The 15,124-nt window shown below is 41.4% G+C and overlaps 1 pseudogene; it reads left to right on the plus strand.

The window, feature by feature from the left end:
* The first annotated feature begins 3,139 nt into the window (after positions 1–3,139).
* Positions 3,140–3,256, plus strand: LOC124778743 (annotated as a pseudogene).
* Positions 3,257–15,124: the final 11,868 nt, after the last annotated feature.

Genomic DNA, 15,124 nt, shown 5'->3' on the forward strand with positions numbered 1-15,124 from the left:
CACACATCAAATCTGCAATCAATAGTTCACTAATGGTTGGAAACATTTTACATTTGAACTACTGAAATATTTGTTAAAGATCGTGTGCGCGTGCGAAAGTTCTTACTTTTCTTCTCTATGTACATTATTTATTTTATTTAGCGTATGGCTCATAACATCACAGTAAAAATTACAGAAACAACACGATTTAAAAAAAATCACATATGTATAAACAGAACAATAAATAACAGTTTGTATATAAGGACACCACCAATTGTAAATTTACACTCACAATAGATCAATCACAAACAAACGTCCAGCTTAGATGATATGTAGTCGATTGCCTCTTGGGTCGCCATTAGGAACTCCTGCACGTTGTGTTTGACCGTCTGTCTCTCAGCGCCACAGTCGCAAGCCGCCGAAGGAAGTTTACCCCATTTATGTAAGGAGTCGGCGCATCTCCCACAGTTGGTTCTGATGCGATTAAGAGTTGACCAAACTTTGCGAGGCAATAAAATCCTTTTGGTTTACTAAAGATGCATGTCATACTGTGGCAGTTTACTGCTGTTCTGCTCTCCTATTCCTCTTTCCACCGGTCATTTATTTTAAATTGGTTTGGTGCAGCGCCTGTGCGGTCTTTAGTGGAGCATGCCCAGACCGGAGTCGGTTTCCTTGGATGTCATGAGTATCTTCATGTATATGTGATTTAGAGTTGGTCATGATTTTTTGAAATTCTCTAACCAGAGCGTGTTCTCGGCGCAGGTTAGGAGGGGCTATGTTACTGAGAACGGGCAGCCACACTGTAGGAGTGTACATAACATTAAGTGATGCCGACAACGAACAACTGTCGAATACATCGTGAGACAGACAAATATTGTAACTGCCGTTCCCCGGTCCATTCACATTAATGTCACCACCTGTCAAAACCTGAATAACTACTTTTTGCAGCAGGGACGCGCAGGAAGACAGTCAGAGAGGTTCTGGAAGATACCGTCAGGGATGTAGGGCCATGCCGACTCCAGTGCCATGACCCGCTGCGATAGGTTTCTCGGTCGAGGATCGAAGGCGCGAACAGCCCGATCGAGATGGTCCCACAGCTTCTCAAATGGTTTAAAATACGAGGAGTTCGGCGACCGTGGCAGTACGGTAAATCCATCCCGGTGCTTTTCGAACCATTCACGTTAAATTCAAGCTGTGTGAAAAGTTGCATTGTCCTGCTGGTAGGTGCCATCGTGCCTAGCAAAAAAACAAACTGCATTTAGCTATTGACAAGCCCAAAGAATAGATGCAAACTTGTGTTGATCCACTGTGCCATACAGAATGACGATATCACCCAGGGAAAGCCACAAAAACATTCTGCGGACAATAATGCTCCCTCTTCCGGCCTGGACCATTCCAGAGATTGTCACAGTTCCGTACATGCCAACGGTCATCTGTCTGAAGGCGCATAAACAGTCTTTTGTCTGAGAAAGCCACCTGTGGACGCCCAGTTGCGGTACTGGTACGCAAATTCCAGCCTTCATCGCCTATGAGCAGCAGTCAGCATGGGTCCATGAACCAGGCGCCTGCTGTGGAGACACATACGCAGCAACGTTTGCTGAACGGTCGTTGTTGTTGTTGTTTTTTGGGGAATGAGACCAGACAGCGAGGTCATCGGTCTCATCGGATTAGGGAAGGACGGGGAAGGAAGTCGGCCGTGCCCTTTGAAAGGAACCATCCCGGCATTTGCCTGGAGCGATATAGGGAAATCACGGAAAAACCTAAATCAGGATGGCCGGACGCGGGATTGAACCGTCGTCCTCCCGAATGCGAGTCCAGTGTCTAACCACTGCGCCACCTCGCTCGGTGAGTGGTCGTTGAGAAGACACTTTTGGTAGCCGTTTTGTTCGCCTGGACGGTCAGTTGCTGAACAGCTGCACGTCTCTTCGCCGTACAAATCTCCGAAACCGTCGTTCACCCCTGTTATCTATGGCCCGAGGCGCAACACAATTGCCTCAGCGCCGGTCTTGGATAGCGTCATTTTCCTTAAACGATATGCTTTAACCATGGCGGCACGCGAACTGTTTGCTGACTTAGCCGTTTCGTAATTGCTTTCGCACTTGGCTCAAAGGCCAATTCTTGACGCGAGACAAATCACTCCGTTTCCGCATTAACGACAACGACTGCACTCTTTTTTTCCGCATTCGCCCGACACGCTTCGTATAACCTCCACTCCTTATGTTGCCACCTACCATCTGTGGGTGGTTATTGCACGCTGACGCCGAACATAGGCGGTGATAACATTAATGTGACTGCACCGTGTAATATGTTTTAATCGGTGTTAAACGTTTAGACAAACCATTGTGACGTCCCTATTCAAGTAACGTAATAATACGAGTATTATACGTATTATTGCAGTCACCCAGAATGAACAAATGAATAATGTCAGGCGTCACAGTCATTCCTCTGCTTTTTCCCTGTTTTAAAATACTATCGGGGACTGTGTGCTTTGTAGTTGCACTCTACAATGAAAGTTAACACGTCGGAGTGGGATACGAGCGTGAAGTTGTGCAATAACTCGCGGCGTGTCTCTGAGAGGTGCCAGCCAGTATCAGTCCGATAAGCAGTGACTTTCTGTTTTTCGAACAACGGCGTTCATCCCTGTGATAATAAGTGCGTTGTAAGCCGTGGACGATAAGCTGGACTCGAGTGATAAGAGTCTGTCACCGGTGTTGACGAGTAATACTACCGATGTAACTTAGATTCACGTAATATTTTCCATGCAGCAGCTTGAAGATCGCCCTGGTGAACTGCGGAGTCCCTAGTTAACAAAATGTAGGTGGCCCACTCATATTTCTTTTCATACTTCCATACAAAACACAAAGGTAATAAAATTTTATTTAAGTAATTTACGCACTAACAGAGGCTATGCTCCTTCATTTTTGAACTAGTATCTAACTACATAATCATCATTACTAAAGACAGTGAAGCTACACGTGACAGGTGACTCTTATTAGCTTCCTTCTCGTAGCAAGGATAAAACATTAGGGGCTCCCCATCATGAAGTTGTAATACAATGTCCTTAATGTGCCAAAAGCGTTTCTACAGTAAACACATTTTCAGGCTTCTTCCTTTTTATTGTGGAATATAATTCAATTTTCGTGCTTCCTTAGTCAATTTGGGCAACGGCCTTGCCGCAGTGGATACACCGGTTCCCGTGAGATCACCGAAGTTAAGCGCTGTTGGGCGTGGCCGGCACTTGGATGGGTGACCATCCGGCCGCCATGCGCTGTTGCCATTTTTCGGGGTGCACTCAGCCTCGTGATGTCAATTGAGGAGCTACTCGACCGAATAGTAGCAGTTTCGGTCAAGAATACCATCATAACGACCGGGAGAGCGGTGTGCTGACCCCACGTCCCTCCTATCCATATCCTCCCCTGAGGATGACACGGCGGTCGATGGTCCCGGTAGGCCACTCGTCAAGTTGAACATTACGAGAATTTCACTAATTTGCCATCTGAGCTTTTTTTCATTTCGTTACTGGCGGTTTTTCTTTAAACACATTGTGACAACTCGCATTTTGAAGTACAATAAGGGAACTCATCGGCAAGTTGGACGTTAATTTCTGTTCCAGCCACCTGAAACAAACTTGTTATCCATTCGATCTGCAATACTGCTATATGCAAACATTTGAAATGAATGGTAATGGGTCGGATTAAAAATTTAAAGCATTCATCTCTTCATGGCAGTCTCCAATTTCACTCCCTGACTTGAGTATTAAAAGCGCATTTAGAACAAAAGAATGTTTTGCTCCTGTAGGGGGAACAATTTATTTTCAAGACACGAATAAATTTGTTGTATGGTGCACAACTATACAGTCACACGATATATGTTCGTTACCTGCATGTACTACAATGAACCGTAGTCCTTTAGAACGAGGCGCTTTTATTCCTACAATTCAGCCACCAGACCCTTCGTTGGATCTTGTGTGAGAACTACGTATACACTTATCGACTACATACATGACGGATCTGTCCCCTTTAAGGTAATTATTAAGAAAGTCAATACATTTACTTCGTATAACAACTTTCAGCTAGCAGCTTTCTGTTAACTGATGACTTCTCCACCTGGTAAATGTTATACTATGTGAATTATATGGTTTAAACATATAAACAAGATAGGTACAATAAATAAATAAAAACCGACGTCTAACTTGTGTTGAAGGGGTTTTAATGATGAAATGACTTCTTTAAAAAAAGTATCTTCTCTGATTAATGGAACTTGTGAATTTAATGTTGGGGACTGTTTATGTAAATGAAATGTCACAATTTCAGAGATTTTACTGGTGTCACTCTGACATGACTCTTATGTATATAGTGTGAAGCGGCGAGTGAAAATTTGTAGCACGGCCAGGAACCGAGCCGGCTCTCCCGCTCAGCCGGCCGGAGCGGTTCTACGCGCTACAGTCTGGAACCCGAGCGACCGCTACGGTCGCAGGTTCGAATCCTGCCTCGGGCATGGATGTGTGTGATGTCCTTAAGTTAGTTAGGTTTAAGTAGTTCTAAGTTCTAGGGGACTGATGACCTCAGATGTTAAGTCCCATAGTGCTCAGAGCCATTTGAGCCATTTTCTCCCGCTCACTACGCAGATGCGTTAGCCACCAAGCCGCCTTGACACAGCGGTTCACAAAACTATATGGATAACCCTGGCACGCCTCCCTCCTCGACCTAAATTCTCAATGCCGTCCCAGTCTACTTCAAATTACCCCTTACACACACAGCAGTTCTGTCCATGAATAAGGGGGAAATAAGTAGGACACCCAGTTTAGATTCCTGGCCTTGGTACAAATTTTCACTCGCCGCTTCAGTCTATATACATAAAAAAAGACAGTTTACGTGTCACGTGGAAATTCTGCATCAGTCTGGAAACCAGAAACTATCATCTCATTCTTCCACGTATTTCGTGAAGTAGAGAAGTCTGTAACGGGACATCCTGCTCTAGCATTACTTCTCCTCGACAGTTGTCGATACTAGTATTATTTTTCAAATTTTGGACAGGTCAGTATTACCTCAGCTGCTTTTCTGAAAACTTTCATACAATCTTATAAACAGTTTGTTAATTTCAAGCTAAAATTTATGAAAACAAATTACTTTATTTTCGATGTTACAATCGATAAGTACTAGCTCTGAATGTACAGTTAAAAGAATTTTTTTAGAAACGTTTGAAATTACGGTTTATTTGGCACACTTAAAATTTCAGTTGTGATTAATTAAGCAATCTAGTACTGTTTACTATGTTTATTTCTGGATTCGTTTATCATAAAATAATCGAAACTAATAGAAATTCATTTATCAACAAAACTTGTAAACCCCTTGAAATATCGTTATTTCCGCTGAGTGAGATAGTGATAAGCCTGCCTCTGATGTGATCGGACTTATTTTTGTATTTTGGGCGAACAATGTAAATTCAGTTTTGTTAACGTGAAAATTCAAAAGGCTATATGATATACTAGTATGTGACAAAATATATTAACGTAACAACAAAAATTCTGCAACAACATTCTTCCAATTTATTTAGATCAATTCAACCATGAGGACCTAAAATTTGAGAATTTCAGGTTCGAGGATCAGACTCCTAGACAAGAAGAACTGGAGCCAAATCTACACGAAAACCTAAGTAAGCTAGAAAGTTTATTGAAATCTTGGCTCCTCTCAAATTTTTCATAAAAGACTTTGCTTATTGTGGACAATAACTCGAATCAGGAAGGAGAGGGGAGATTAAAAGCCGCGGTCTTTATTCTCTTTATTGGCAATGGGGAACACCAGTGATTACTACCACGCTTTTTAGTGGCGTTTTCACTATTTCATCTGCCTTTCCGACATTACAGTTATGACATTGCAGACAATATCCTAATCCTGTCAATGAAGCACTTTCTCTCCATCTATGGCGCGTGGAGACTGTGATGCCATGCTGTATAGAACAGCCAGAACACACAAAGTATGTGGTTCGGCACACAGTTGACAACTAACTGGCAGACGAACTGCATAGGTCAGCATGCAACACATAAATGTTGCAGCTACACCTTCATAACAACGGAATGGACCACGCTGCAGTCTCGACGAGAATTCCTTTCTGTGTAATGTATGTACTGTGTAAACACAGTACACATGTGCGTACTGTGTCTGTTATTCGTGCCATGTCATACCAAACCAGTAAGCACATGCCTCGCGCCAGTTCTACGTGACAAAAGTGTGACTTTTTCTCCTCCCCTCTTCCACTGTCTCACGCCCCTCAGCTGACAATGGGGAGAGCTTAATTTCTCTGCTTCGCACACTCCGAGAGAATTCTTTCATGATGTTGTGAGCAGACTATGTTATGTGCTCCCCAGTTTTGTAGCTGAGAGCAATCAAGTGAGAGTAAACTTGGTGCATATAATACAACAGAGTTATCATTTGAAACTAGAATTTTCGGCTTTTCCCTATTTTGTCATTAATAGGGATACGCAGGTCATTGGAGAAGAAGCAGTAGCCAGTGTCGGTAAAAAATACAGTTGGAATGTAAAGGCGAATCTGCATCAAAAATAGACAGTGTTTGACCTGTGTGCTGCCGTTCTTTGTACATGACACCACAATCTGAGATGGCGATTAGCTACATTCCTCTTGTCTATCATGTGACAAACCACACACCCTTACTATGATGTCACAAACCAAGGTGGTTGTAAACCAAAACCCTCTCCCCCAATCACAGCCCAGTATTTAACTGGCCACTAAAATAAGCTAGCCAGTCACTATGTTCAAAAGTATCTTAATATATCTTCGCAATTTCAAAACTGTGTGACAATACAGAACTTCCTACCTCTGTGTTTTTAGCGATAATGTATTTAAATGAAACAGTCAATTACATCCCAGCAACTTACAGATCGTTATAACAAAACAGCCAATCACAATATAGCACCAGATCGGGTGTCTAGGCCATGTTCAAAAGTATCCAAATGATATGAACTGAATGTATCATGTTAAAACCGTTAATTAAAAATTTTGTAAACGGTATAACGTCCAGTATTTCCATAAAATGCATAGACTTTATCATCAGCAACAACAGCACACACACACACACACACACACACACACACACACACACACACTTTTACCTGACCGGAAATTGTAAGTTAGATCAGCCATAATTCTCAAGTGTATTCACAGTGTTATACAACAAATTTTTATATATTTTGACAAATTTAATGAGTGGTGCATAGTTCGAACTAACCTAATTGACTACCCTATAATTTATTTCGGAAATGTCAATAACTGATAAATAGTAATACAGACAAAGTAGATGTAGAAATACTTGATTTGAGGTTTCACTGTGCCTTGCAAAGTGTGGTACAATAGCAGATGTCTGGCTGTCACCAGTGTACCCAAATTATGAGTTTTATCAGTAGTGCCAATATGCGAGTCGTGTCTTATAAAACAATTAAGTCGCAACAGTAGGGCAATACGTGCTTCGTACTCGACATCTTACATATTTCGAGAAATAATTTTACTACGATCTAAATATTGAATTCTCAATTGCGATCAGAGATCTGTAATTATACTTCTGTATTATGATAAGCAACCTGTGTGTACATTTTTGTACTTGAAATCTTTACATATCTTGAGAAATAATCTTATTTTGTTGTAAGGAGCCTATTTTCGGTCACAATCAGAGATCTGTGGTGCAAAGCTAATTTTTTCGAGATATCGGACCTTCATCTCTGTTTGTTGAACCTCGTCCAACCTTTATCTTTGGCCAAGCTGTACGTAAAATTTTGTATTCAATGCATGATGAGAGTCTCCCTTCTTATTACAGAAATATGCAGTTTAGGTGTTGCAACACAATAAAGAACCTGTCAAAAATCCTTATCCCCCTAAAATGTTTCTTGGTCAGTTCGTTAGTTTGTAGGTATGTTGCACGTTTTTATTTCGTATTTTACAACATTAAGTTTTGGTATTATTCAATAGTTGTTTATGAAAAAAAGTCTGTAAACGTCTTAGAGACACTTGACTGCATAGTTTCAATTGTATGTATGTATGTGTGTATTAAACCGGGGACCTAGAAACGCCGTAGCCCTCACTGGTTCATAACCCCACAACAGGCCACAGCAGTCCACCAACCCCACCGCCGCCCCACACCGAACACAGGGCTATTGCGCGGTTCGGCCCCAAGTCGACCCCCATCGGGAACGTTTAATATCAGACGAGTGTAACCCCAAATGTTTCTGTGGTAGAATAATTATGGTGTACACATACGTGGAAATGGTGTTTGTGCAGCAATCGCCGACACAGTGTAACTACGGTGGAATAAGGGCAACTAGCCATCATTCGCCAATGTAGATGGAAAACCGCCTTAAATACCATCCACAGGCTGGACGACACGCCGGACCTCGACACTAATCCGCCGAGCGGATTCGTGCCGGGGACCGGCATGCCTTCCCGCTCGGGAAGCAGCGCGTAGGCCGCGCGGCTAGCCAGCCTGGCTGTAGTTCCCATTGGTAAATGTCGCAGCGTTCCGCAAGAGTTTACTTTTGTACATAGCCACGAATATGCCATGGTCAAACGAATTAAAAAGCAATATTAACCTATTAGTAACATCGGACATATTTTTCTAGCATAGAGCTTGAGACATGTTCTCAGGCTTCTCCAAATGATACATGGTGACGGGCCCATTACAGAAAAACTTCATATATTTTAGACGTGGAAATACTGTAAGTTACACCCTCAACATGCTTTCATTGACCTTTTAAACATGAAAATAACGTTGTGACATTTAACATAAATTTGGCAATTTTTGTGTTGCTGACGTATTTTTGGAGACATTTTGGATGTGGAAAAAGTATTGTGACAATTGACAAACTTCACAGAACAATTTTGACATGAAAATGTTTAATCTAGGGGTCTGCTGTGACTTTCATCAAGAATGGTACAGAGTTCGAGCTATGGATTTCAGTTACTGCTTAACCTGTAAGTTCTTCATATAAACATTGTGTGTGTGTGTGTGTGTGTGTGTGTGTGTGTGTGTGTGTGTGTGTGTGTGTATTTTACTGACAATGAAATGAAGATTACTTATTTTAGACATAGACATGGAAATAGTGGAAGCCACTTTTTTTTAACATGGCATTAAAAATTTATATCATTTGTATACTTTTTAAAAAAGCCAACACAGTAACTTTGGGGGCTACGTTGTGACTGGCTGGTTTCAATATCCTGCAAATTATACAATCTTCCTTTTGTGACATCGTAGGTAAGAGGTGGGTGGTTTGTCACATGCTAGATTAGGGATGAAGCTTACAGTCATCTCAGATTGTGACTTCATGTACAAAGAAGGGAAGCACTCACTCCACACACTGTCACTGTTGTTGATACAGAGTTCTCATTGCATTTCTTATTAGATCGAAACGTAACAAACTTCGAAGATAAGGTAGGAAACGTGAGTACTTCGGTCGGCCGAATACATCGTCTCGCAGAAGCTCATGCATTGCAGCTGATTAACGCCAAGAACATGACCACCAGCCTGATAGTTGGCTGACAAGTCAACTACTTCATTAGTGTAAGAACAGAATGAAAGCTGGTAGTTTGCGTGCCGCGCGCTGTCCAGTGCAACTATGTGCGTCAATGGGGGAACACAGAGAACGCTGGTTAGTGTGCTAATCAGGGCGCAGCAACGCCATTACTGCTAGAACGTCATGAGCGCCCTGTTAACACAGCACTCTTTCTCACAGGATCTTACAGAAATTATAAAGAAATTTTATTTTTACTTTACACATAGCTTTGTACGTCATATCGTAACACCTCCGATTTATGTATCCTGCTCGATCGGGATCTGAATAGCAGCCCAAATAAATATTAATTAATGTGACCGTGTACCTAATTGGGCTGGCAATCGGATTTGACTGCTATGGAGTTGTTACATTCCATTTTGTCCTTCTCAAATGCTGTAATAATGAAATGTCTGGTGACAAGAAGAACGCCAACACAGCTTCACTAGTCAAGACCTATATTCGTCTCAAAAACACAAGAAAAAGGAGACAGCCACTGCCTTCGTCATACATATTTAATTACGGCTAATCTCAGCACAGGCTTCTTCGTTACTCATAATCGTCACACGCTAAATACAATCACTGCAATCCAACACTGCAATCCAAATGATGCCGGCGCGGTAGACGCGAAACCACAAAATATCGGCACAGAAATATGACTGATCACTATCGTAGTTATACTTCTTCACTTTCCCGTATTATTCTAACACAAAGGGGTTAAACCGCGGCGATGGCCACTCCCTGTGTCGGTCAGCCTTGTATCACAGCAACCGGCCTCCACCCGCTCGGCCCGCAACCAGGGAACTGACTCAACTCACACTCGCTCTCGCAACCCGACACTATCGATTGTTTGCCCTTTCGACCTGTGCCGAGTGCAAACTTATAGTAAGGGCCTACGGACCCCTTACATCCCCGCCCTCGAAAACTTCTTTGGAGCCACTGGCGTAAAAGAATCGGCAAGGGAATTAGACATTGCTACATCTGAACAAAACACATAGTGTAAATAATTAATGAAATTACAATTCACCAAATAATCCCTCGACTCCGGTAGTGGGCTGCCTCCACAATAATATTCTACAAAAGGTTATTACATCTCATAAACATGGCATTGTCCAAATTACAATTTTTTTTATCTAACAGCAATAATCCTCTATAGTCCAATATTGAATGAAACACACAACATACAATCAAAAATTATTACGTGAACACATGACATATGAATTATTATACTACAAATTAGTTGTTACAGGTTTTTTACATCCATTCTCAGGTAATCGTCAATATGAAATATGCAATTCCAATTATAATACATCAGAAAACACATTGTAAATAAACATTTCCCTTTTTCAAATGTCCGTTTAACAACTAAATGTCCTAAATATATCTTAGTAGGTTTATTCAGCTCCTTGTAGCTCTCACTCTTGACCGGACCTCACCTGGAGTGTCATTCAGTTTTCCGGTCCCTCCACCTCTTCCTCTAGAATCAGACGAATGATTAAAATGATTCCTTGGGTATTACTTCCCTCTCTGTTTTGATCATTAGCTTGATTGTGTTCCTGTGATCGAACAGATTCCAACTGTTCCAGTATTTCCATCAAGGCCTCCCTATCTTTAATTAGGCTCCCGGATACAGTTTCTTGCATTTTCCGGCTCAATCTTCTTTTTAGCGCTGATATCATTACGTCACCACTCAGGGGTTGTTCCAAGGTCTCGTTCAATTCCCACAAATGTTCGGCAAACTCTCTCAACGTTCCTCTCCATGTACTAAGTGACTTGCGGTGGAGTAGGTCCTCAAGTGCTGCACACTGATGACTTTTGGACCAGTATTTCTTCAAGAATTCTCCTTCAAACTGATCATAACTAGTAGTCCCTTCCTTCTTCTGGATTCCCCAAGTGAAGGGCTCACCTTCCATTGCAACCCTATGGTCATTCTCTTCTCGTTGCACAGCTATAGCATTTCTCAGATTGACAGGCAATTGGTTCTGCCTATCTCATATCCCCTTAACCGCATTGTTGCATTGTTTCTGCATCTGCGTCACCTCGGTGATCCTTTCTCCCAATTCGGCTTTAGTTTCTTCAACATCATCTTCTATCTTCTTTGTTAACTTTCCTTCCATCTTCTCCACGTCTCCCTGGACCTGGTCTATATTCTTCTGTGGCTTACTCTCTCTCTCGTCGACGTTCATCTTCAGTCGTTCTGGTAACTCCTGCATTTCCTTCTTCAGATTACATTCCATCTTCGTGTACGATGTTTTGATCTCTTGTACACCTTTCTCTAATGTGTTAATTTCTTGTAAACCTTTCTTAAATGATTCTCTAGTTTTTTGGAAATCTTCCTTTAATGATTCTCTGAATTCTCGTAAACCTTCCTTTAATGATTTTTGTAAATCTTCCTTTATTGATTTGCGGAATATTTCTTGCCTTTCTCTAGCTTCTTTTAGCAGGGCTTCCAACATCGACCGTAAATCTGCATCCTCTGAAACTGACTTATTTCTCGTTGTTTGTCCCGGTGTCTCGGGATAACTAGTTGAATGTGCTAATGGGCTTTCTAATAACACTCCATAATCACTGATTCCCGAATCATCTCTGTCTTCCTGTCTTATCCCTTTCCTTTCAACTACTGCCTCACAAACCTGCTTATCTTCAGTAGACCTGTTTGGTTTATTTTTAATCCACAGGCAAGTAACACAAAATAACCTCTAGTAACCCAAAACACTCCTAATTACCATGAAACTAACCAAACAGTACCTGCAGTATTTTCAGTTAATCCCAAAATTGATACAATACGTATGAATACCGAACATAAGAACTCTCAAAACCTAATAACTTCAAATATCAATTCTCACATACACAGCTTATGTAAAATGTTCTGAACAAGATAAATCACACCACTCTTAAAATCTATAAATGTAAAATCCCCAAAAACAATAAGCATATTTGTATAATCACCATTTAGACTGCGCAGTATGCATAAATAAGTATGCTATATTTCAGAGTATGTTTCGCAAACTTTTCGGAAATTACTGTAATTGGGCACTTTTCCTAACGCGAAACTCTGTTTACAAATGTTTATTTACCGCGAAGACTGCACACTACAATTTAATGTTATGTCAACCAGTCGTCTTCACTCACCAACTGACGTTACCACGAGTCGCGATGTTTTGATGTTTGAAGTGGGCGTGGCGCTGTACTGCTGCCGGAGCCGCGTGAAGTCATGCTGAAGATCTGTGGTGATTCGTCGTAGTTCTCCGTCGGCCGCTCCGTGGCGCTGCAGGCGGGCATAGTTTGTAGTTCAGCCGCTAGATGCCGGGTCAGCGCTCGGTGTCTCGAAGTCGCGCTGAAGACCATCGGTGTAGTACGTCTGTGCTTGACCTACTCCTTGCACAGGTAGTTGGGGATGACGTGTGAAATCACCTCGCAGATCGAAGCTCTTTGGCGCAGCTGCTACACAGGTCTGTGTGACGTCACTCAACAATTGCGTCGCCACAATAAATTGTCGTCTGCATAACAGTTTATGGGTCCACATGAAGCTGTCCGATTTTCACTATTCAAAAAGCAATTTCAGTCAAAATATTACCACTAAACACTTCTTTAAGGCTTTCGTGACGAATTCTTAGTTCGTTTTGCTATAGCAATGTTCACACGTGTCTTTCTTTAGTGTTCACTTTTCACAGTTTTTCGTGCGGATTTACGCGTTTGCACCTTACAACACAGTTTATTGACACTATTATTCTTATCTAATATGGCAAGGAAAAAGTTTAGTCACAATCGTAAGTTGCTATTACTTCGTATTGTTCAAAATGCACTGTTTCTTGTCGCGGTTTCAAAGTTTATGCTCTGTCTCGATCCAAAATTGGAAAAAAAAATTTCTCGCTTTAAGCAAGGTAAAATTACCTATTGTTCTTTACGATTCGTCCGAAAATTGCACTAGGCCTTTCACGGTAAGCCAAGGGTGTAACACCTCCGATTTATGTATCCCGCTCGATCTGGATCTGAATAGCAGCCCAAATACATATTAATTAATGTGACTGTGTACCTAATGGGGCTGGCAATCGAATTTGACTGCTACGGAGTTGTTACATTCCATTTTGTCCTTCTCAAATGCTGTAATAATGAAATGTCTGGTGACAAGAAGAACGTTAACACAGCTTCACTAGTCAAGACCTATATTCGTCTCAAAAACACAAGAAAAAGGAGACAGCCACTGCCTTCGTCATACATATTTAATTACGAATAATCTCAGCACAGGCTTCTTCGTTACTCATAATCGTCACACGCTAAATACAATCACTGCAATCCAACACTGCAATCCAAATGATGCCGGCGCGGTAGACGCGAAACCACAAAATATCGGCACAGAAATATGACTGATCACTATCGTAGTTATACTTCTTCACTTTCTCGTATTATTCTAACACAAAGGGGTTAAACCGCGGCGATGGCCACTCCCTGTGTCGGTCAGCCTTGTATCACAGCAACCGGCCTCCACCCGCTCGGCCCGCAACCAGGGAACTGACTCAACTCACACTCGCTCTTGCAACCCGACACTATCGATTGTTTGCCCTTTCGACCTGTGCCGAGTGCAAACTTATAGTAAGGGCCTACGCACCCCTTACAATATTCATGGTGAACTGCTCGTCATGTCGCTAATATCATGCTTATTGTGATATTGTCATTTAAGTAAGTCGCTGCGTGAAATTCGAAAAAGTTTGAGTTTGGTGCACATTATACCGCATGCTGCTACGAATGAAATTTAGCTAAGATATTGAATTTTTCTTTAGACTTGATGGGATGTCTCTATAAGTCTCCAATCTTGAGAAAATGGAATTTGTGCGGCATGTACACTTCTGATCGCATGCCTGCGAGAGTAAAATATTCATAACATACCGGTACCTGTTATCTCCTAAACTGATCGAGATATCGATACAAGATTTTGGCAAGTGATACCTTACCAGAAGGACAGTAATTTTCTGTATGGTTGACATATGGAACTCTCTTATCTACAACGATATAGCATAAGTTATGATTTTTATTTTATTTTGTCAATCCAGTACTTTTTTTTAAGTCTTCAACAGCTATTGAAAAGAGAACTTGCGAGCATATAATCAATGTAAAATTTCTTGTCTTATATTACAGCAAACTGACGCAGTGAGGTTTACTACAAGGTATTGACCATCCTGGACACCTATGACTTGTTCAATAACACACTCTCTTTCACAAATCTGACGCAATACCTATTGCAAGGTGGGTTTGTGCACTTTATGCTGTATGTTGGCAAAAAAGCAAAATTAAACTTATTAACAAGAGAAACATAGCCGTTCCTCATAATTCGTGAAGCTTCTTCTAATATGTAGTGGTTAACAATTTAGACAAAAGTAAATCGCCAATTCTGTTGCAGTTTCGATGAAATCCTGTAAACTTGCGACTGCCGGCTTTCTCGGCGTATTTCATATCCTGTAAACTAAACTTCTTAAACATCACAGTTGTTAATTAACAACAAGAACAAAAGTTTTACATTTACAGAAACTAACCTGCACTGATATCACAATACATAAATCATCACACCATTCAAACACACACAAGTATGCTGCA

The sequence above is a fragment of the Schistocerca piceifrons genome, chromosome 2 (genome assembly GCF_021461385.2).
Source record: "Schistocerca piceifrons isolate TAMUIC-IGC-003096 chromosome 2, iqSchPice1.1, whole genome shotgun sequence".
Classification (NCBI taxonomy): domain Eukaryota; kingdom Metazoa; phylum Arthropoda; class Insecta; order Orthoptera; family Acrididae; genus Schistocerca; species Schistocerca piceifrons.